The sequence below is a fragment of the Leopardus geoffroyi genome, chromosome A2 (assembly GCF_018350155.1).
Source record: "Leopardus geoffroyi isolate Oge1 chromosome A2, O.geoffroyi_Oge1_pat1.0, whole genome shotgun sequence".
Taxonomy (NCBI): Eukaryota; Metazoa; Chordata; class Mammalia; order Carnivora; family Felidae; genus Leopardus; species Leopardus geoffroyi.
The window spans coordinates 81,164,958-81,187,743 of record NC_059331.1 but is presented as its reverse complement, the minus strand read 5'-3'; the positions used below and the strand labels follow the sequence as shown (position 1 = coordinate 81,187,743).

General features: G+C 37.4%; 1 protein-coding gene and 1 non-coding gene across 4 annotated transcripts in view; one reads left to right on the top strand and one right to left on the bottom strand.

The window, feature by feature from the left end:
* The window catches only part of RELN (reelin), a 531,804-nt gene that overhangs the window by 339,071 nt on the left and 169,947 nt on the right, over positions 1-22,786 (bottom strand). The window lies entirely within an intron of this gene.
* TRNAR-UCU lies at positions 19,670-19,754 on the top strand. Its single transcript has one exon. It is a non-coding gene; the product is annotated as a tRNA-Arg (tRNA).

Sequence of the window (22,786 nt, the reverse complement as noted above, 5' to 3'; positions counted from 1 at the left end):
GTTGCCATTAGATAAAGAACAAAACCCTATGTGAGTATTTGCAAACCCAAGTGAATTTGTTTTCCTTCTGATTTTTTATAATACTGGCAATCTAGTGACCTTGTTTTTTCTAAATTACTCATCTCCCCAGCACATCAATTAATGTTTGCCTAATTCAGATTTCTGGAATCAATCACGCTTCCCTAAAGAAGTAAAAAGTGGCTGTGGGCTCCTTGTTTTACAACTTTAATTCTCAGCTTGGTTTTTGTCTTTCAGCATCATTTCTAGCAGTGAGAAGAATAGATAACAATCTTCTTACCCTGCATATTATTTGTAAATCCAAATTTTACAAAATTTGTAAGCCCAAAATTTACAAAACAGAAGTATTCAATGGTTAAATAAACTAAGGGTCTGTAAAAGTAAACAGGTACATAGCTATAGGGTCATCCTCATATACCTATAATGGTATGACCTACACCTAAAATTCTTAATTAGAGATTTCTTCTTTTGAATAGCAATTCATTTCTCTTTTGCTACTTTAAAAGTTTTATTTACAGATGATTTTAAATTTATGGGAAAGTTGCCAAGATAGTACAAGAGAGTTTCCATATACCCTTCACTCAGCTTCCTCTAATGGTAACTCCTAACATAATCACAGTGCATTTGCCAATACTAAAGAATTAACATTCAGATTTTACCAGTTTTCTAATGATGTCCTCCCCTCCCCCCATCTCCCAAGTATCCAATCCAGGACATGACACTACATTTACTAAGATTCCTTTTATAAATACAAACATTTCCAGGCAATGTAATTTATTAAATTACCAACCAACCCTATTATGAACTCATTTATTACATCAATCTTCCTCTGGAAGGAAAAGATAAGGGCAGCATAAAAACCCTGGGCTTGTGAGGGAATATAAAGGAATTGTGAAGGGAAGGAAATGCTGCCAAGATAGGAGGGAACAAATCAAAGCCAAAAGACATTCAGTTTTGCCTGGGGCAGGCCCTGTGCGGCTAAGTGTAATTAGCTTCCTCAATTACTACATCTGACAAACTAATTTTCATTTGAGAGAAAACAACAAATCATTAATTACGGTAATAAGTCATGGATTAAAACCTTTGTGTGTGGATTCTACATGCTCTGTGATTTGCGCCCTTGGTCAGTCACCATTTTGCTTCCTCAGCCTCTCCAGCACCTCACTCCTGGGAATCTTGTGAACACATCTCTGATGCCCAGCCCTGGACAGCACTACTCACTGATGCCACAGAACCAATTCTGAGCCAACTCTGCCATTGGATATACCTCCTTGTGAGGCCCTTAGTAGCTAGTCTTCTTCTGATAGCTACCCAAAAGCAAAGATGTATTTTTTAGAAGCAGCAAAGTATTGTGATTAAGAGCTTGAACTTTGTAGTCCAATTTGGGTTGAGATCTTAGCTACCACTTAATAGTCTTGATCTTGGGCAAATCAAATAACCTCCCCAAGCCTCGATTTACTCATCTGTAAAGTAGGGGCAATAATAGAACCTAGTTTTTTTTTTTTTTTAACGTTTATTTATTTTTGAGACAGAGAGAGACAGAGCATGAACAGGGGAGGAGCAGAGAGAGAGGGAGACACAGAATCGGAAGCAGGCTCCAGGCTCTGAGCCATCAGCCCAGAGCCCGACGCGGGGCTCGAACTCACGGACCGCAAGATCGTGACCTGAGCTGAAGTCGGACGCTTAACCGACTGAGCCACCCAGGCGCCCCTAGTTATTTTTGATAAGGGGACTGAATGAGATGATCTCCACGACTATGTGCTTGACATATTAGTCATCCCTGACACACATAAGGTCAATCATATCCTTGTTCTTAAACCAATCCTCCAGTCGGGAAGGACAAAGGACAATGGTTTCCGTCCTGCTATCCAGGGAGGTTTAGAATTTACCTGCCTCATCAGATGTATGATCTTGGGGATCAGCCATGATTCTTGAGAACTTGTGTTGCTTTCTATATCTCCTTTACTGCCAGGCAGACCTGGGATCCTTTTCTCACATGAACATCCCTAAGGCACTCCTTTTCTCCCTTCCACATTGTCTCAGTGGAATTTAGACTTGAACTAGACACCTGCTCCCAAGACCTCTTGGTTATACTGCCAGGCACTATACTAGGCACTCAGGATGAGGAAAAAGCAGTGAAAAAAAATATGTTTTGTGCCCGCAAAAGTTTTATCTGTAGTCACCCACAGCTGGAGTTCTAGAGACAAACCACCCTTTCTCTTGATTGCCTGTACAGATTTGTCACTGGGCTCCAATTAAGGGAAATTCCAACATCAGTCTCCCTTGGCCTGTGCTATCCCCTGCCTGGGCCAGAGCCTCTGGCCATTCTCTGCTGTAGGGTCAAGTTTGTGAGCATTGGTGTCAGACCTATCGCCTCCTTTCTACTTGATTTTCGTATGTTAGGCGTTGCCATGACCATTACACTTCGCAACAGAGTTGCACTTCATAAGAGCAATAAAAGCATCCATGAGGTTATAACCTTACTAGTAATAATAAACGGAAACTGTCAGAATTACCTACTTTAAGTAACTAACTGGTTTAGAGATTTAAATACTCTGTACCTCCACGTGTCTTGAATCTTGAGTGGGAAACTCAGGGAATCACATAGCTAGTGATTCCTACATTCAAACCATACATTACCTATCAATAATATGTATTTTTGTATGAAGAGATCTGCTTATATAGGAAGCAAATATATTTAGAACAATGGCAAAGTTATATTGTTTTACAAGCTGTGCCTCTGTGGGGAGAGATGAGTGCTTCTGTAGTATATGCTGTTCTATCAGTATTCATCACCTATCACATCTACAGTCTGAGGCTTGCTTTCAGTTCCTTTGACCACCTAAGCATTTCTTACCACAGGACATTTGCATGTGCTGTGCAATTGCCTTTAAAGGAATTCTCTTCCACAGACCACCTCCTAAGTCGACTCTGAGGTCTAATCTTAAGCCTCTCCTCAGAGAGGCTTTCATTCTCTTCCAGACTAAATTAAATTGCTTGTTATAGCTGCTCATTATAGCTGTCTCTCATTCTTCATGGCATATGTTACAATTATTTGTGAACAGCATAGTCAAGTAATCAAGAGCACAGGCTCTGGGTCTATTGAATGTTTGTGTTTAAATCTGGTTTCAGTGCTTAATGGGGTAAATCACGAATAAATGACTTAATTTTTCTGTGCCTCACCAATAATAGTACCTACCTCACAGAGTTGTGTTGAAGACTTAAAGAAATTATCCACATAAAACACAGAGTCTGGCATATAGTAAGCTCTCAGTAAATGCCAACCACAACAATTATGATTTAATATAACAATAACAACAGTAATAATACTGTATTGTCAGTAAATAGAGGCTCAATTACTGAATAACTGAGAAACTAGATACAAGTCAGATTTCTCTTGGTCAGAGTGTCCTGTTTAGATAAAGGGAAAAGTTGCTGGCTCATGAAATTAAGTAAGAAAACAAAGTTAAGAGCAACCTGAGAGATCAATAACTTTCACAAGTTCAGTCAAAAAAGTAAAGGAAACAATTTACCATAGTCAAAATGCAGCCATAGGTTCTTGAAAAACTTTTTAGAGGCAAAAAAAAAGAAACACAAATGGTCAAGTGCTAAAAAGTACCATTTTCAGTAACAAAATCTAATTAAGACATGATCAAATAAACAGAAATGGACATTTACTTTACCTGATGCATATGTTCCTGGAAAGGTATATGAGGGCATTCAAAGTTGAGTGCACAAAGGGAAATTACTAGTTAAAGGATTATTGTGATGGGCGCCTGCCTGGCTCAGTTGGTGGAGCACATGGCTGTTGATCTCTGGGTAGTGAGTTTGAACCCCATACTGGATGCAGAGATTACTTTTAAAAAAAAACTCTTAAAAAAAGGATTACTATGACAAAACAAATCACAATATTTTAATTGCTTTTCTCCTATAATCTTGCATCTTAATATATTGAATTTAGTCTTAGATGAAGGTTCACCAGAACCTTAAATTTAAATTAATTTAAATATAGGCACACTGTAAAAGTCACATAAACTCAAGATACCTAAATGTGAAATTTTGGAAACAGCCTGTTTAGTAGCAAAGAATAATATTAGCACTGTGCCTTAAATCCCTAGGAAAATAAACTAGGCTTCTAAGCACCGATATAATTACAAGACTCCTTATGAAATCAGAGTACCGATTCCATTTAAAGGCTTGGATTCGCTTCAGGGATGGGTATATAACTACAAAGAAATATTCAAACAGGGATTTTAGAAGTGTACCTTTCCAATAAAGTAGAGCTACAAGAATTCTTGCAATGCTTGTGTTACTGACTAAAACAAAAGGAAAGCTTCTGAAGTAACCATGGTCACAATACAAAACTATTTTTCAAATGCTAGCATTGTTGGGTCGCCTGGGTGGCTCAGTCGGTTGAGCGTCCGACTTTGGCTCAGGTCATGATCTCACGGCTCGTGGATTCAAGCCCCACGTCAGGCTCTGTGCTAACATCTCAGAACCTGTAGGCTGCTTCAGATTCTGTGTCTCCCTCTCTCTCTGCCCCTCCCCTGCTCATGCTCTGTCTGTCTCTCTCTCTCTCTCTCTCTCTCTCAAAATAAGTAAATGTTAAAAAAAATTTTAATGCTAGCATTGTTTAAAATGAACAGTAAAACAACCCTATTTTTAATAAGATAATATTTTAATAATCTTATAATGCATAATTTTCATATTTCTAATCAATATGTAAGATGAACATTCCCAGGACCTATTTCCAAGTGTATTTAAATTTGGCCAAAGCGGAATCATTCACACAGATATATAAAAACCAAAGTTTGAAATCTCTCTCACGGGTCAAAAATAAGCTCCCTTCTTCCCTAAAACCCTTTTTAGCTTTATGATTGCAATACTAAAACAATCCATTTCTTCATTCTTATTCAAACTCACACTTTATAAGCACACTCCCAGTTGCTACTTTTCACCTGCCATTTTACTAAAGGCATTTACCTTTTGTTCATACAAATCTACTCACAATGATAATGATTAAAACCCCTTAATATATCTATTGCTTTTAAATACACCTTTATTCTTGTTTAATGAATTACCTTCACTTAAGGCTTGTTCATAGGCTAGGTGTCTTTAATTTACTTAGTGTTCTTTTCTTTCCTTACATAATAAGTTCTTAGAGGTTGCACATCAGGTAATTAACACAGTATTAGATAATAAAAGACACCTGACTGGAGCAAGGGTAATTGAAAAATTATGAGACTAACACCATGGCTGCCCAGCACGCTAATGGTTTATTCAACAAATACTCTCTGGCACCTTCTAAGTATGGGGCTTTATGTTATGTTCTATGGGAGATGCCCAAGCCTTGTTATCAAATTGCTTAGAGACTGCAGTTCAATATCCAGCTTCCAAGCTAGAAGGAACTCAGAGGCATATAGGATTTTCCAGGCACTTCTGCAAATTATAATGGGTGCAGATCATTATGAGACTTGGTGACAACCTTGGCTCTTACATTTCCAGAACAACAGGAACTGGCAAGGTTATAGATCTTAGGATGCTGTCATTTTTTCTTCTGCTCCTCTCCTAGCAACAGATGCAGTTACAGGAAATGCCTTAGAAATTGGGGTTCATTAGCTATTTTAAAAGCTGGAGATTTTTATAAAGGGTGGAAATTGCACCCAAAAATATCTCAGGGCTATGAAAACCACTCAGAATCCTTGAGTTCTGTGTTTAAGATCTTCAAATGATGTGTAATCAGAAAGGAGACCTCCATCACGTAATTAGCTTCACCTTCACTCCCGCTGAGGGAGACAGAGTCTATCACACCCATTTATTTCCCCTTATCGTAGGGGAAAAAAATTCTTACCGTCGGAATATTTTTTAAGTGTTCATATCTTCATCTTTGAGACTTGTATTTGCTTATTGACAATTTTACAAAAGTTGATTCCATTTGAAGAGAAAGGTTATTTCAAGGACATAAAAGAATTATTCTCAGTTATATCTAACATAACCATCATGACTGATAACAAAGCCAAAATATTAATGAGGAGAAATCTCAAATTTCATCTGAAGTGCTGGACATCGTTTCTATTTCAAAGAGGATGGCACTAAATAGGGGTCTGAAAAGAAGCCCATAATTTATGCTCTGAATCTCTGACAAATTAGGAGTAATGTCTGTTACACTATGCAGGTCACAGCCTGTCAGGTAAGCATTTCTTACTGTGTGGCAGAGACAATGCATATATTAGCTATGTAAATGTGAGATCTATACACAATTTCCAGGTTAGAATATGTTTAAAGAATATGGTCATAAATAATGTGTAGTAATATCAAGTCTGATTCTGTAATGTCTGGGCATCCACAAATTATTCATAAGGAGTAAGCAGCAAATCTTTTAGATAGATCTAATGAACTAATACATGGTATCACTAAAATAATGATGTAGAATATCATAATAGGTTATATATTGCTAACAAATGAAACTCCTAAATCTTAAATGGTAGTTGCAAAAATTAGTTAGAAAGCAGCCTGCTCAAGTTACTCAGTCCAGGGTGTATTTCATGATTTTTTTCTCCCCATTCTTTTTTTTTTTTTTTTTTTAATTTTTTTTTTTCAACGTTTATTTATTTTTGGGACAGAGAGAGACAGAGCATGAACGGGGGAGGGGCAGAGAGAGAGGGAGACACAGAATCGGAAACAGGCTCCAGGCTCTGAGCCATCAGCCCAGAGCCCGACGCGGGGCTCGAACTCACGGACCGCGAGATCGTGACCTGGCTGAAGTCGGACGCTTAACCGACTGCGCCACCCAGGCGCCCCATCCCCATTCTTTTCTTAAACATCACATCCAGCCAAGACCTCTGTAATGTAGGGGAGTGAACAAATGATCATGGTGATCGTAATGAGCAATCACTGGTCAGGAGGTCTGATAGGGAGCTGCCTTCTGCAAAGGAACTGAGAAGTGCTAGCCAGGTGTCTAATACCTAGATTCCTTCAGGTTGAGTAAAATAATACCTCTGTGTCAAGAAACAAGTAAGATCTAAGAACCAGAAAACTAGATTCTACTCTCAGTTTTGCCATGAATAGTTGGGGTGAGTGAACTTGGGGCAGGTAGCAGAACCTGCCCAAACACCAGATTCCTCATCTGCAAAACAGTAACAGCAGCTGGCCTCACAGGTTGGTGAGTATCAAATAAGACAACAGATACTCACAGTATCAAAAAAGACAGTAAGATAAGATGGTAAAGTATTGTGTTAGAGGTAGAAGACTCAATACACAGAGAGAATTAAAATCTAATTTCAAGACTCAAAGCTTTTTAAACCAACTCTAGATATCTGAATGTGCGCAGCACATGAGGACATAGGTGTGGACACAAAGACACACGAAAGCACACAAAAGGCTTGTGTTGCCAACTCTTGGATCTGTAAAACTCTAAGAGCCTCAAATCTTCCTCAATACTCCAGCCAACCTCCAGCTATTCAGATTTTAGTCTAAGAGTTCTATTTAGCCATTGGTCTGATGATGGTTTGATCCTGAGACTATAAAAGACTGTTTACATTTTCCTGGATCACAGGCTCTTTTAACTTATCCAAGTGTGTTTGATTGGTCACATACCCACTTAAAAAAAATTAACATTTATTCATTTCTAAGAGATGGAGAGAGACAGAGTATGAGTTGGGGAGGGGCAGAAAGAGAGGGAGACACAGAATCCGAAGGAGGCTCCAGGTCTGAGCTGTCAGCACAGAGCCCGATGTGGGGCTTGAACCCATGGACTGTGAGATCATGACCTGAGCTGAAGTCGACGCTTAACTAACTGAGCCACCCAGGCTCCCCACATACCCACTTTTATTTTTTTTTTAATTTTATTTATTTATTTATTTATTTCATTTTTTCAACGTTTATTTATTTTTGGGACAGAGAGAGACAGAGCATGAACGGGGGAGGGGCAGAGAGAGAGGGAGACACAGAATCGGAAACAGGCTCCAGGCTCTGAGCCATCAGCCCAGAGCCTGACGCGGGGCTCGAACTCACGGACCGCGAGATCGTGACCTGGCTGAAGTCGGACGCTTAACTGACTGTGCCACCCAGGCGCCCCACATACCCACTTTTAAAAAGAAGAATAAGCCAAAATGATTGTTTTATACTTAAGGGACATGTTACATACAGTCACACAGAGAGCAAGGAGGGGCTAAAAGGGACAATGGAATGCTCTCCCAATGGCCTTTCTTATCAGACATTTCATGGGAGTGAATGCTGACCCACTATGGTTTATAAACCTCTTTTTTTTTTTTTTAGCTCAGAAAATATATGGAAGAGAACATGTGGATTTTGAGTTGCTAAGTAATGAGGCATCAAGATTTTATATCTGCAGGGAGTTTTTAACCCATCTTGGAAAAAAATGTACTGCTTATTAATAAGGAAGGTATAGTATGCATTTTTAGAGAAACTTAAGTAAAATCAAGCTTAGTTTTTCAGATGAGAAGGTGATAGTGCTACAATATGTATTCAAAAATAGAGAAAGAACCAAACATTTCCTTAACATCAGAGGTTAAGTGCCAGCTAACTGCTCTATCTATAAGTGTTAGAGACAGGAAAGAGGGGACTTCAGTTTAGTCGCTGGTTAACGTAATTACCTTGGTATTGAAGGGAAACGGAGTTCCCTGTAAGTACTTCCTTACTGATAATCATAAGATACAAGTTGCCTCTTTCAGATTCTAAAAGAAGAGAAACAGTGAACTGAGTAACTGTCAGGAGAATCTAAAAAATGAATTATCTATTTTTTAAAAAATCTAAAAATCTATTTGTCTTTTTCTTGGTCTTAAAAATCAAGTACCATTGCAACTAAATCCTCAAAAGTCAGTATCATCTCTTCATATAAGTATTTCCTCCTTAGTATCTTAATATCCAAAACCAGCCAAGTCGACCAACCACCAAGCTCTCTCATTACCCTCTCACCTACCACCTCCCCCTCCCCACCCCAGAGCTTCCAGGTGGTTCTGCAGGGGACTACAGCTAAAGATCACTGGACTTTTGAGGAAATTATCCGTTGAGAAAGAGAGACCAAAACTAATAGGTAGGGAAAAAAATAAAGAAAATAGAGATCGCACAGAGATACAAAGAAAAAATGGTGCTGTTACAATATTTTGATTAAAAAAAGGAATATTCAAAAGGAAGAGAAATGTATAAATTTTGAAATATTATAGCAGAGCTGAAAGACTGATACAGGATTTGGAAGGTAAAGCTGAGGGAGTCATTCAGAAGGTAGAGCAAGAAGATAAGAGAATATAGGAACCAAAAAAAGAAAAGAAAACTGAAAGGAGATGGTTCAGAATATCTAACGTCATGACAGAGGCATTTCAGAAAGAGAACAGAGAAAATGAGAATGAGAATGGGATTCATCCTCAGTGAAATAATTCAATAAAATTTTCTAGACCTGAAGAACATGAGTTTGCAGATAGCAGACCCCAATGAGTTTCTAGGACAGTGGATAAAACAACCATAACAATACACATCATTGCAAAATTCCACAAATCCTACCAATTTATAAAGAACAAAAGTTTTCCCAGGAAGGGTCAAGAAGCAGAATGACATTGGTGTTTTCAAGCCACTCTGGAGGCTAGAAGGCACTGGAGCATTGCCTTCCAAACCAACGAAGAATTCTATACTCAACCTACTAATCAAGAGTGTAGAATTTAGACCAACAAAGTATAAAAACTTCTTTTTTTTCCTACTCAGGAAGGTACCAGAGGATGTTCACTTTCAAACAATAGCAATGCCAAAAGCGGAGATGAGGTTGGAATATATCAAGAAAAAGGAGTGTGTAAAATAAAGGAAACTGGAGATCCAACACAGGAACAAAGAGGGAAATCCCAGGGTACCAGCTGTGCAGCAGGCCTAGGGAATTACAGGTTACAGATTACAACAGGCCAGGCCAGACGGCTCCAAGAGCGCTTCCTTCAAGAGGTCTAAACTGATGGAAAACTTGATGGGTTTGAATATATTGAGAGAAAGTTTACGCAATTAGGGGAGAAACAAACACTTAGAAAATAAAGCAAATGAAAAAACAAGAAAATTATTAATTCCGGGGAAAACAAAAAGCCTGGAAAGGAAAAGAAATAACGGTGCCATGTCGGACTCAGATGTGAACGGAATTTACATAATCAATATTATAGACTATTAAAATTGGTCTAACCAAAATTACAAAAATAACAGTCTGGCCTTCCATTCAGGAAACGCAACTGATAATGCCTAAAATAGGAAAACCAAGAATGAGCAAAATAAGCATGTTATATAGAGATTCAGAGGAACATTCTGAAAGAATCAGCTAAAAGAGGAGCAGCGTGGTGACCATGAATAGTAGAAAACACACACAGTAGGCAATGTGTGGCATTAACGACTTCTTGGAGGGGCAAAAATAGACTTTATATATTTTTTAAGACACTGAAAAGTCAGATTTTCTGCTGTGTGCAGTGGAACCCATTCCTAAATGATACAAATTCCAGGAAGCAGATCTTCTGGTTGGTTGATACTGTTTACAGAAATTCTCTACTTTTAGTAAATTCTTCATCTCACAATTTATACCAAAAGGACCTACTTTGATTATCCTGCTGTTACCAACCACCCTCCTCTACTAACTCCCCTCCCCCCCCCCAACCCCACCCGGAGGCACCCAATTCCCCAATGCACAGCTGCTCGGGAGTTTACTTTGTTATCCCTCTCCTGACATGCCTGGGGCATCCTCTGCTCTCACAGCATGCTTTTACTCTGCCCTTTGCCCCAAGCGTTATGAAATGAATTACTTATTACACTACTAAGTAATGTCATTTCCTCTCATCCTTTTGTCACTCGGGCCTTGAAAGCAATAGCTCATCCATCTTCTTTTCAGAGCAAGGCCCAAATAAGTAGGTCTTAAAATCATCAGGACCTCAAGCTAGGTCTAATCAACTGGAACCAGAGGAAGGAGGAGAAGGCATTCTGTGTCAGTTTCTTGCATATGTTGGAATTATTTTCTTTGGCAGAAACATGTCACATTCTTTCCTTGTGACAGTCAGCAGAGCCGATCACAGGGCTACACAGCGGGCCAGTGACGAGGCTCGACAACCTGGCAATCTCGCCATTATCCCAGCGCCCTGGTCACAGCCCTGCAGGAGCCAGATTACCCTTCGCGCCAGGAGAAAAACTCACATCTTCTGCATGGATTACAGTGCACTCACACTGCTTCAAAGAACAAACATTGGCCGTTGTAGCACTGGTAATGACAATACCAATAAAATTCTCTTGACACAAGACAGTTAAAGTTCCCTTTTTAAGAAACTAATATATGAATATATCTTGAAGTCTATTCTGGACAATCATGTGCTTCTAAACAAGCAAGAGACTGACTTTCCTTGTTGTATATGAAGTTGTAATATGTCCTCTTTCTTGGGCTGGACTAATAAGCAAAGATAACCCGACCTGTTCTCCTACAGTTAATTAAACATTGTTTAAGTTATTACTGAAAGGAAATTGTAAGGCTTAAAAGAAAAACTATTTTGACTCAGCATTAATGTCCAATTATTCTATTTTTTAAAACCTTATGCATAAAAAGATTTAAACAATAAATTATAGATATTAATTCATATTTAAGTAAAAGAATATATAAGAATTTCAGACTCGAAGTAACTGCTCTTTCATTATACCTCTCTCTGTGTTACTTTCTAAAATATACCCCGCTTGTGGGGCAACAATGGAAACCAATCATACCTAAATAAAAATAAATTGCATTTATCTGAAAAATGGCATAATGTAGAGCAGCCTATTATTTTTACCTGGTATATAAAGTCATATGGAAGGGCCTGGGTTTAATCATAAGAGGTACTGTAAAACACATTTGTGACATCCTCTAACCTAACTCACGCCTACGTGAGAGATTGGTACATCTTATGAATTAAACATAAGTTCTGATTTATGTTCAGTTATCCCTCATATCAAAAACTACAGTAGCAGAGCTGTGTCACTGTGAATTCATTTAATGATATTGATGAGACAGCCAGCACAGAGATTGCAAAGTAACCGCCAGTGCATAGCACGGCCCTATAAATCACTTCTGCAGAGTGTTTGAGCAATAAATAACAAGTCATTAATTCATGGTAAGTTATGCTAAGAAGCTCAAACTACATATGTACCAGATTGTAAATAAATGCCTCTGGTACGATATTTGAAACGGGCAATGTTTAGCATTAAAACAGTTTTATAAGAGCAAAAATTCATTGAGCAGATTTAATTCATTGTGGAATTTCCCTTGGCAGACATAAACCAACACAGAATTTTTAAAAAATCAACCCCCCAAACTTCTTTAATCCAGAGGGAAACACATTTCAGTTATTAAATCCAGTGGAACTTTTTTTAGTGCCTGAAATTATGAATCTATCCAGTGAGTGACATAATGGTTCTGCCATAAAGCCCCTGAATAAGCTTATAGCATTTCCTTAAAGAATATGCTGGTGAGAATGAGGCCATTTATTCAAATGGTTTGCCTTGGTGCATCCACAGGACCAGCAGAAAATAGGTAGCTGTGGCCACAGCCATTTGCTCTCCCATGTGAATCAAAAAACATTTAAGTTCAAGTGACTTTCACTAACCTTCAGCTATCACTATCTGTTACCACCCAGTGAGCACTCCCTAATCACCCTTTCTTCCCAGGCCCTCAGAGACTGAGTCCCTCAAGCTGCCTAGGGTGACACCATCTGACCCTATCTGTCCGTTCTGAGCCTCCTGCAGATCCCATGCCACACATCTGGCCCCCTCCTCTACTCCGAGTCCTGCCTCTGCCACGTGGCTGCTAAAAAGCCTTTCAAACAAATTTGTTTCCAGATTAATTCTTCCTGGAAATCAATGGACAATTTAATGGGAACATTAATGGGAACAGCAACCTAGCTGAAAATGGTGACTCTGGACATAAGCTCGTATGCTACTTCTGACAGGGAAGGGACATATTTGAAGGGAAAGGGGGCCTTGCTTGTGGCTGGCTAACACTGGATTTTCCTGGGCTGTAGGGTATTTGCATATATATGACAAAAATTAATCTTTTCTTTTTCTTACAGCTTTGTAATCTGTAATCAAGGAACTCTAAATGAGGTCTCATCAGCCCAGAGTGTTTATCTGATCCTTTATGCAGAATCTGAATACAAGGGTCCTAAATACAGTAGCATTCTAACTATATTACATTCCAAGCTTATGTCTAATTTTCTGCTTACTATCACCTTAAGGCCCCTTTTATCATTACTGCATTCTAATTGTAGCTTATCTAATAACAGTGTTTAAAATTGCTTCCTCTCTAGATACATTTGCTTGCATTTTTAAGCTTCAATTTTGTTATTTCCTGACTATCTCTAACATTCTCTAGGGACCATTTGAATTCTGTCTTGTTCCTCGCTGGTATTTAGTAACAAACACTTCTTCACTTAGCATCATCTGAGAATTTAATTAACTTGCTGTTTTCTGTTGTTTCAGGTCAATAACGATGATGTTAATGTAGATGTAACATTAGTCTCCCTAGAAGGTCACTGGAAGCCTGTACTCTCACTACATAAGTGGCCAATTATCCCATATGATCCTCTGATCAGTTTTTTGCTTGTTTCTAATTATGTGGTAATGTTCACATCCTTGTCAATTTCAAGTTTCTCAGTAAAACTGAGAAAAGATAATAGCCAATAGACAATGCTCTGTGTTTTTACAGTTACTGACACCCAGGAGTATCCAGGAAGCATACACTGAAACAATTCTTCATGGTTTCCTCCAAATAAATTAGGAAAATGCTAAGTAAAAGTAACTTTATCTTTGGATGGGGAAACTGAGGCAGAGAAGCCAATGACACCAGAACTTTAAAAAGTCAATGCGACTACTTCTGTCTTTACTTATTTTAAGGGGAGGTTACATGTTATTCATTGAAGCCAGCATAAATATGTATAAGAATGCTCCATTATTTGGGCATAGTTGGGAAATTGGTTTTTCCATATAAGTAAATTTTCCAGATGAGTCCAAAAAACTGAAGTTTATTCCATGGGCATAGCAAGAAAGTCTTAAACTTGGAGTACCAAGAACTGTAAAGAGAAGATCTTTGAGAAAAGGAGCAATGCTTGAAGAGTTGCTTCCTCTGTGTTTTTTTCATCTTCTTTCTCTCTTTCTATTGTAATATGCCAGTTTTGACTCCTTAAATGGCTCAGAAGACCATGTCTTTTTCCTTTTCTTTTCTTTTTCTCTTTTTTAATGTTTATTATTTTTGAAAGAAAGAGAAAGAGAGAGAGGGAGGGGCAGAGAGTGAGGGAGACAGAGAATCCAAAGTAGGCTCTGCACAGACAGCAAAGAACCCGATGCAGGGCTTGAACATTTGAACCATGAGGTCATGACCTGAGCTGAAATCAGATGGTTAACCGACTGAATCACCCAGGCACCCACCCCTCTTTTATTTTAAATCTTTCTTTTCTTTTTATTCCCCCAAACAGTGGTTTTCCTAAGCCTTCAAAATAATACTGACTAATCAATTTATTAACCATATAAGTAGACTCCAGGCTATAATATTTTTAAATGTGTATTTTTTTGTTTTCTTGTTCTGCCTTTTACATACAGCCAGCAATCAACCTTGTGGTCATTGGCAATGCATTGATAAAGGGCTCACACCGGCCCAGGCTAGCCCTGAACTGCAGTTCTGGCTCTTACTAGCTATAAAAACTAGCTGCATAATGAGAGAGCTATTTAAGTACCAAGCCTCTGATAGCTATCATGGGGATAATAATACTGCTTATTTCATAAGATTGTTGTGAAGATTAAGCAAGAAGAATGAGGTAAAGAGCCAAGCACAGTGGATGACATACAGAGAGACACTTAGGGAATTATATAGTTTTAAATAAAAATACAGGTGGATAATATGACACAAGCTTCTTTCTGATTTGGAGGTTTACTCTGATTGACTTACAAACTAATGAAGATTAAATTTTACATATTTATTAGTTAGTTCTATACGTTTAACAAGTAACTTTCTCAGTAATCTGAGACTGTTCCAGAAAACCCAGAATATAAGGTCATGGTCTATGTAGATTAATAAATCCAAATGAAACATCCCCATTTTTGTCAGTAATCAAGGATCAGTACTGTAGTGTTAAGTGTAATGCTTCACTGTCTTTGCTGTATTATCCATACGTGAGGGAAAGATGGAGGGCAGAAGAATGGCACTCAGCCTGCAATGCCCTCCAAGGGCCCAGAAAGCCAATGAGCTGAGGACTCAATGTGGTGTATGAAAAGGGAAGTGGATCCTTGGATTCTACGGTAGACTCTCATCATCTATCTCTATCTCGTTGAACTACACTCTTTGGTCTTAGTTTCCTCATCTTTTTAAGTTTATTTATTTAGAGAGAGACAGAGAGAGTGCGAGTAGGGGCAGGGCAGAGAGAGAGAGGGAGAATCTCAAGCAGGCTCCTCTCTCTCAGTCAGCGTGGAGCCTGAGGTGGGACTTGAACTCATGAAACTGTGCGATCATGGCCTGAGTGGAAATCAAGAGTCAGACACTCAACAAACTAAGCCATCCAGGTGCCCCTCAGTTTCCTCATCTTTAAATTGAGGCTATATGTTGGTGGGAATGCAAACTGGTATAGCTACTCTGGAAAACAGTATGGGGTTCCTCAAAAAGTTAAAAATAGAACTACCCTATGATCCAGCAATTGCAATAGTAGGTATTTACCCAAAAGATACAAAAATACAGATTCAAAGTGGCACATGGCACCCCAGTGTTGACGGCAATATTGTCATAAGTAGCCAAACTATGGAAAGAGCCCAAATGTCCATCAACTAATGAATGGATAAAGATGTGGGGTGTGTGTGTGTTTGTGTGTGTGTGTGTGTGTGTGTGTGTGTGTGTGTATAATGAAATATTACTCAAGCCATCACACAGAATGAAATCTTGCCATTTGCAATGATGTGGATAGAGCTAGAGTATATTATGCTAAGCAGAAGTCAGGCAGAGAAAGACAAATACCATATGATTTCACTCATGTGGAATTTAGGAAACAAAACAGATGAACATATGGGAAGGGAAAAAGAGAGAGAGAGAGGGAAACAAACCATAAGAGAACCTTAACAATAGAGAACAAACTGAGGGTTGATAGAAGGATGTAGGTGGGAGATAGGCTAAATGTGTAATAGATATTAAGGAGGACACTTGTTATGATATATTGTATGTAAGCGATGAATCACTGAATCCTAGTCCTAAAACCAGTATTACACTATATGTTAACTAGAACTTAAATAAAAATTTGAAAGAAAACAAACAAAACAAAACAAAACAAAACAAAACAGGGCCACCTGGGTGGCTCAGTCGGTTAAGCATTGGACTCTTGATTTCAGCTCAGGTCATGATCTCATGGTGTCAGGCTCTGCATACAGCACAAAGCCTGCTTAGGATGCTCTCTCGCTCTCTCTCTCTCTCTCTCTCTCTCTCTCTCTGCCCCTCCCCTGCTCACATGTTCTCTCTCTCAAAATAAATAAACTTTAAAAACAAAAACAAAAATAAATAAAATGAGGATGTAGGTCTTTCTACTCTCCCTTAGAACCTGAAGTTAGGCCATGGGAAGAAAACTTATCAACACATCTATTTGGCAATGTCTTTTAAAAGTAACATTAGTCAAGTCAATCTATACATCTTTGACTATTCAGAGGAATGGCCAGTTGCAAAGCAATTAGGGATGAAAGAAAGTGCATCTTTCTTTAAGACAATGTAGAGATATGTTGGGATCTTGGCTGTATGACTTTTCATTGTCAACTTTCAATTGTCTAATTATCACTCAAGTAGCTTTATATACTGAAAATATTTGTTCATGAAAGTGATTTAATTTGTAGAAATACAGACACATATTACAGAGCTATTACAGAGCTATTTCTCAGTCAACTTTTCTATGGATTTTTTTTCCATTTTCCATTTTTTTTTTATTTTAGAGAAAGAAAGAGCATGTATAAGTGGAGAATAGGGGCAGGGAGAGATAGAGAATGAGAGAGATCTTAAGCAGGCTCCGTGCTAAGCACAGAGCCTGATGCCGAGTTCAATCCCACGACCCTGGGATCATGACTTAAGCCAAAATCAAGAGTCCAACATTCAACCGACTGAATCACCCAAGCACCCCCATTTTCAATTTTTTTGAAAAATTCTACTTTCAGCCATATATTCATAGTTTAATTAATATTTGACCTTGTGAAGTTTTACACATTTCACAGTGACATATAAAAGTTTTACCCTTTCCAGGCAAACAAAATAATCGTATCCTCGTGTGCTGAAGTGTCTAAAACAAGTGGCAGTGGATGTCTTTAAGATGTAATTTTCCTCAGATTTAAAAAAAAGTCATGAGTTCAATTTGATGCATCAAGTGAAAAGTTGTTATTCATGAAATGTTAAATGTATTAGTATCATTACTATATTTCCTACAAGTTTATTTATTTAAACATCTGGTTTGCCAATGATTCATATTTCTTATTCAGATACTACTATTGCAGCAATTTTATACTTAAAAATAAAACTTCTACTTGTGGGTTAGCATTATGGGTTGTGGCAAGTCATTCCTGTGAACTGCAACTAAAGTGTGACAATAGTAACAGCTTTGTAGTCCCTTCATAAGTCAAATGTTTAAACCCAAAGACTTTATTGGCACTCTCAAGTGTGTTACTTTGAAAATCTCCATGAGAGGGGCACCTGGGTGGCGCAGTCGGTTAAGCGTCCGACTTCAGCCAGGTCACGATCTCGCGGTCCGTGAGTTCGAGCCCCGCATCAGGCTCTGGGCTGATGGCTCAGAGCCTGGAGCCTGTTTCCAATTCTGTGTCTCCCTCTCTCTCTGCCCCTCCCCCGTTCATGCTCTGTCTCTCTCTGTCCCAAAAATAAAAAAAAAAAAAAACAAAACAACAAAAAAAAAAAACGTTGAAAATCTCCATGAGAGAAGAGCATTTTTTTTACAGATACTAATTATCCAAGGCCATGTTCATTTCCAGCGCTGCTGTACTGAAAAGCTCTGTGTAAATGGATTTGAAAAAAAATGTATTTCAAAGATATTTGATATTTAAGCCCCCTGGTTAAATCTCCCATAAAAAAACATTTTTTTAAGTTCAATCATGTATAACATCCTGTAAGTTGAACTGTTACACATCAAGTTCTCTAAAATAGAAAAAAACACACTTCTGTGTGCTCTAGAGTTTCTTCTTCATTTTCTACATGTAGAATTAGCAAAAAAGGGATACAGTTTTCGAGACAGGTGTCAAGACATTAAAAAAATTCTTAATGTAAATGACGTTTAAATGTACATAAAAATATTAAAAGATCATATTCAGAAACTTATCTTCCAAAAGAAAAATGGCTTTGGGGCACCTGGGTGGCTCAGTCAGTTAAGCGTCAGACTCTTGATTTCGGCTTAGGTTATTACAACCTTATGGTTTCGTGGGTTCAAGCCCCATGTCAGGCCCTGCACTAACAGCATGGAGCCTGCTTGGGATTCTCTCCCTCTTCCTCTCTCTCTCTCTCTCTGCCCCTCCCCTACTCATGCTGTCTCTGTCTCTCTTAATATAAATAAATAAAATTTTTAAAAAAGGAAAACTGATTTATAGTGGTTATGCAGAGCCTTCTTTGGCAAACACACACACACACACACACACACACACACACACACACACACACTCCAAGGTCTTTCCTTCAGGATTGATATAATATAGACTCTACACAAAAATAATTTTATCTAACATTGCAACCACTTTTCCAGAGACTGCTCCCTGTAGACCATCATTCTTCTCTTTCATGGAACCCAGAATTTGGAGGATCATGAAATCCACAATAACACTGTGTGAAGTTGAAGATGCTGTCCATAACTGCTCCTTGAATCTCCCTCTTGGAAGAGAACTGACAACCCATAGACTGTGACTTTATAATAACAGCTCAAACTATTGTTCCTTGTTTTTATTTCTCTAAATTTGTCTACATATTGATACAGATTTGCCACTCTTCTGCTCACTCATGTTTACAATATCATCCTACAATTTGTTCACATCAAGTTAGCATTTCACGCCCTGGAAGAGTCTAGTGTTACCCATAAACTTGAATATTTCAATGTGAATTCTCACTTTAAGGAGATTTATAAATCAATGAGTTAAGACCAAGAGCAAACAGATATCCAAAGCAGCAGGCCAAGGTTCTAAATATGTGGCTAGGCCCTCTCTATTTTAGGTAATGCTCTGCTTTTAACATAGGAGAAGCATAGATGAAGGTGAAAAAAACTTGTCCCAGCTGTAAAAGACTTTAAAGATTCTTTCACAGAATCTTGTTAAAATGGTCAATATTGGGGCGCCTGGGTGGCTCAGTCGGTTAAGCGGCCGACTTCAGTTCAGGTCATGATCTCGCGGTCCCTGGGTTCGAGCCCCGTGTTGGGCTCTGTGCTGACAGCTCAGAGCCTGAAGCCTGTTTCAGATTCTGTGTCTCCCTCTCTCTGACCCTCCCCCATTCATGCTCTGTCTCTCTCTCTCTCAAAAATAAATAAACATTAAAAAAAATGGTCAATATTATATTTGTTTGTACAATAAACCATAATTTCTAAGAATCAGTCTGTAGGATTTCCTTTAGGAAAAGCTTAAGTATACTTGTATTCAGAATTTATTTTCCCAGAGGAGGGCCTGGGTGGCTCAATTGGTTAAGCATCTGACTTCTGCTCAGGTCATGATCTCACGGTTCATGGGTTCGAGCCCCATTTCAGGCTCTGTGCTGACAGCTCAGAGCCTGAAGCCTGGTTCGGATTCTGTGTCTCCACCTCTCTCTCTCTCTCTCTCAACAATAAACAAACATTTCCCCAGGAAAAGACTAAATTGAATATAGAAGAAAGGGTAGACAATGATAATGCTATAACAAAATATCATTAATAAATAGCATTAATAGCATTAATAAATAGAAAATGTAGCTGTTACCACTGGTGATAGTCTTAAAGGCTCTACTACCGGCCTATAATCATTAAATAACTGGGACTTTAGAAAGTGAATATTTATATAATATAATAAAGCAAATTCTTGTTTACTAGTGGAATATACATTCTCTATGGGAATGCTACAATCAAATTATAGAGCTAAAACAAAGATTTTTTTTAAACATAAACATTAAGAGGTTCACTCACTACTGACTAGTTAGTTGCAAGGCCATGTATTCTAGGGAGCTTTGAAAGCGGACACAATGTGTTGCTTTTCAACTAAACTTAAAAAAACAGACTTTTAAAAGGCATTTATTAAAATTTAACAATGGAACAGAAAATGTTGCAAAATGAGACAGTTTTTTTTTTAAGTTTTAATTAAATTTCAGTTAGCTAACATAAAGTGTAATACTAGTTTCAGGAGTAGTAGGATTTAGTGATTCATCATTTACATACAACACCCAGTGCTCATCACTACAAGCACCCTCCTTAATGCCCATCACCCATTTAACCCATCCCCCCACTCACCTCCCCTCCAGCAACCCTCAGTTTGTTCTCTACAGTTAAGAAAGAGTCTGTTTTCTGGTTTGCCTCTCTCTTTTTTTCCCTATGTGCATCTGTTTTGTTTCTTAAATTCCACATATGAGTGAAAGCATATGGTATTTGTCTTTCTCTGACTTATTTCACTTAGCATAATAGAAGAGACAGCCTTCTTAAGTGATGATTAAGTATTAGAACAATGATAAGGAAACTGGCATTTATCTTAACCTATGAATAACTCTCAAACATTATCATAAAGGACTCTTACTGTTAAAAGTTGAAATAGTAAATCACCATCATTAGTCTTTGTGATGCTGGTCTTAACACAAATACGCAATATAGTTTTATTTTAATCAGGTTGACTTCATAGCTAACACTACTATGAAAATAATAGGCTTTCATAATTAGGAGTGTGCAAAGAGTATTAGCTACAAGATTGTTCATTATAAAGCTGGTAAAATAGTGAACACAGGAAACAAGCAAAATGCCCACAAATAAGGAATTGATTAAATACATTATAGTACAGACATAAAATAGAATACTATCCAGATGATGATGTAGATGGATGTTTATTAGAAAAACATTTAAAATGTACTGTTAGGTTTTAAAACAAAGCTAGATTATGAAATGGAACGCATGATAGAGTCCCAAGTTATGAAAAAAATAAAATTGAATACATACATATGTCTAATGAAATATACTCCAAGATACTTACTGTTCTTATTTCTGGGACAAGGAACTTTGTGTGTGTGTGTGTGTGTGTGTGTGTGTGTGTGTGTGTGTGTGTGATGTGTATGTGTGTGTCTGCACACACACATGCATGTGTGCACACAGGAGCAAGAGTCAATATGAATGCATGTGTGTATATACATAGGTATTTGCTTAGCTGTAGTTTTAAACGTTTTTCTTCAATCTTTAAACATTTTTTCTTGTGAAATATTACTTTCACAACCAGAAAATAAAATGAATTTAAACATTTAAAAGGAAGTAGTATTTACTGTCAAGTTTAAATGTGAAGAACAAAGTCTGTTTGCAGCATATATTTGTTTACTGTTATTTTAAATTCTAAGTCCAAATAAAGGTATTTTGCATTCTGACCAAAACATGAAATACAGAAAGCCAAAAATATTTAACTTGACATTTTTACTAAAAAACAAACTCACAAGACAAAATGTCTAAAAGAGACAGTTGGCAGGGAAAAAGTATATCAGTATATAAATGTGTGTGTATATATATGTATGTATGTATGTATATGTCTATATATGTATGTATATATGTATATATATATGTGTGTGTGTGTATATATAGGTATATGTATGCATATATATGTATATACACACCAAATATATAGATTCCAAACAACCTGAGATTAAAAAATAATTTTAAAAAAATGTCTGATTTGGAGTTGCCAAAGTGCAGTATAGAATTGAAATTACAGAATAAATACTCTTTCAGAGAAAATTCTGGTTCTCTTTGATCTTTAAAGAAGTCATCTTGTCATGCTCCAAAGGAACCATTTAGAAATCTCCCCTTGCTGTTCATTTGTATGGGAATTCTGATTGCATAACATATTTAAGATCTATTACATTGAATAAAGCAAGCTGTGCTTTAATAGCAAAATATAAAATTAAAAAATCAGGGATTACTTTCCTTGAACTGATAACAGTATAACAGTACAGTTATTTACCTTCTCAGCATCTTCTAATAGGCTTTTATTTTTCCTAAAGTCCACAAATATTACTTTAATTTCTTATATCCAAGATCTTTAAATGGAAACAAATACTAAACATTCTCCTAAGTTCTGATGATACATAGATAATACAGATTTGATTGTTTATCTACTGGATATACAATACAGAAACCTCTACAGAACTGTCCCTTTGGACATACATTTAAAAATTTCTCCAATGTGGTATTTATTATAAATTAGAAAGTCTGAAAGATATCAAATATTTCATTTTAATATTTTAGAGTTAAATTTTACCATTTAAAATGCCCAAACATATATTTTATTTCTTTATCAAAGTATATAAATATTAATAGCACTTCATTTTAACACCAGAAAATAATGAAAGTCATAGTTGGTATAATACTTAAAAGACTTGATGTTTTCACCTAATATGACTGTAGGTACATTTTTCCATTCCATCTTTCCCTCCCCCATAGAAAATGATTCCATGCCAAATCCCTTAAATTCCTCTTTTGAAGTTTAAAATTAATTCCCATGGTTGCTCTTCTATAATCCCCCATCTTTTAAAAAATGCAAAATATGCTTATACATTTTGAGAAAT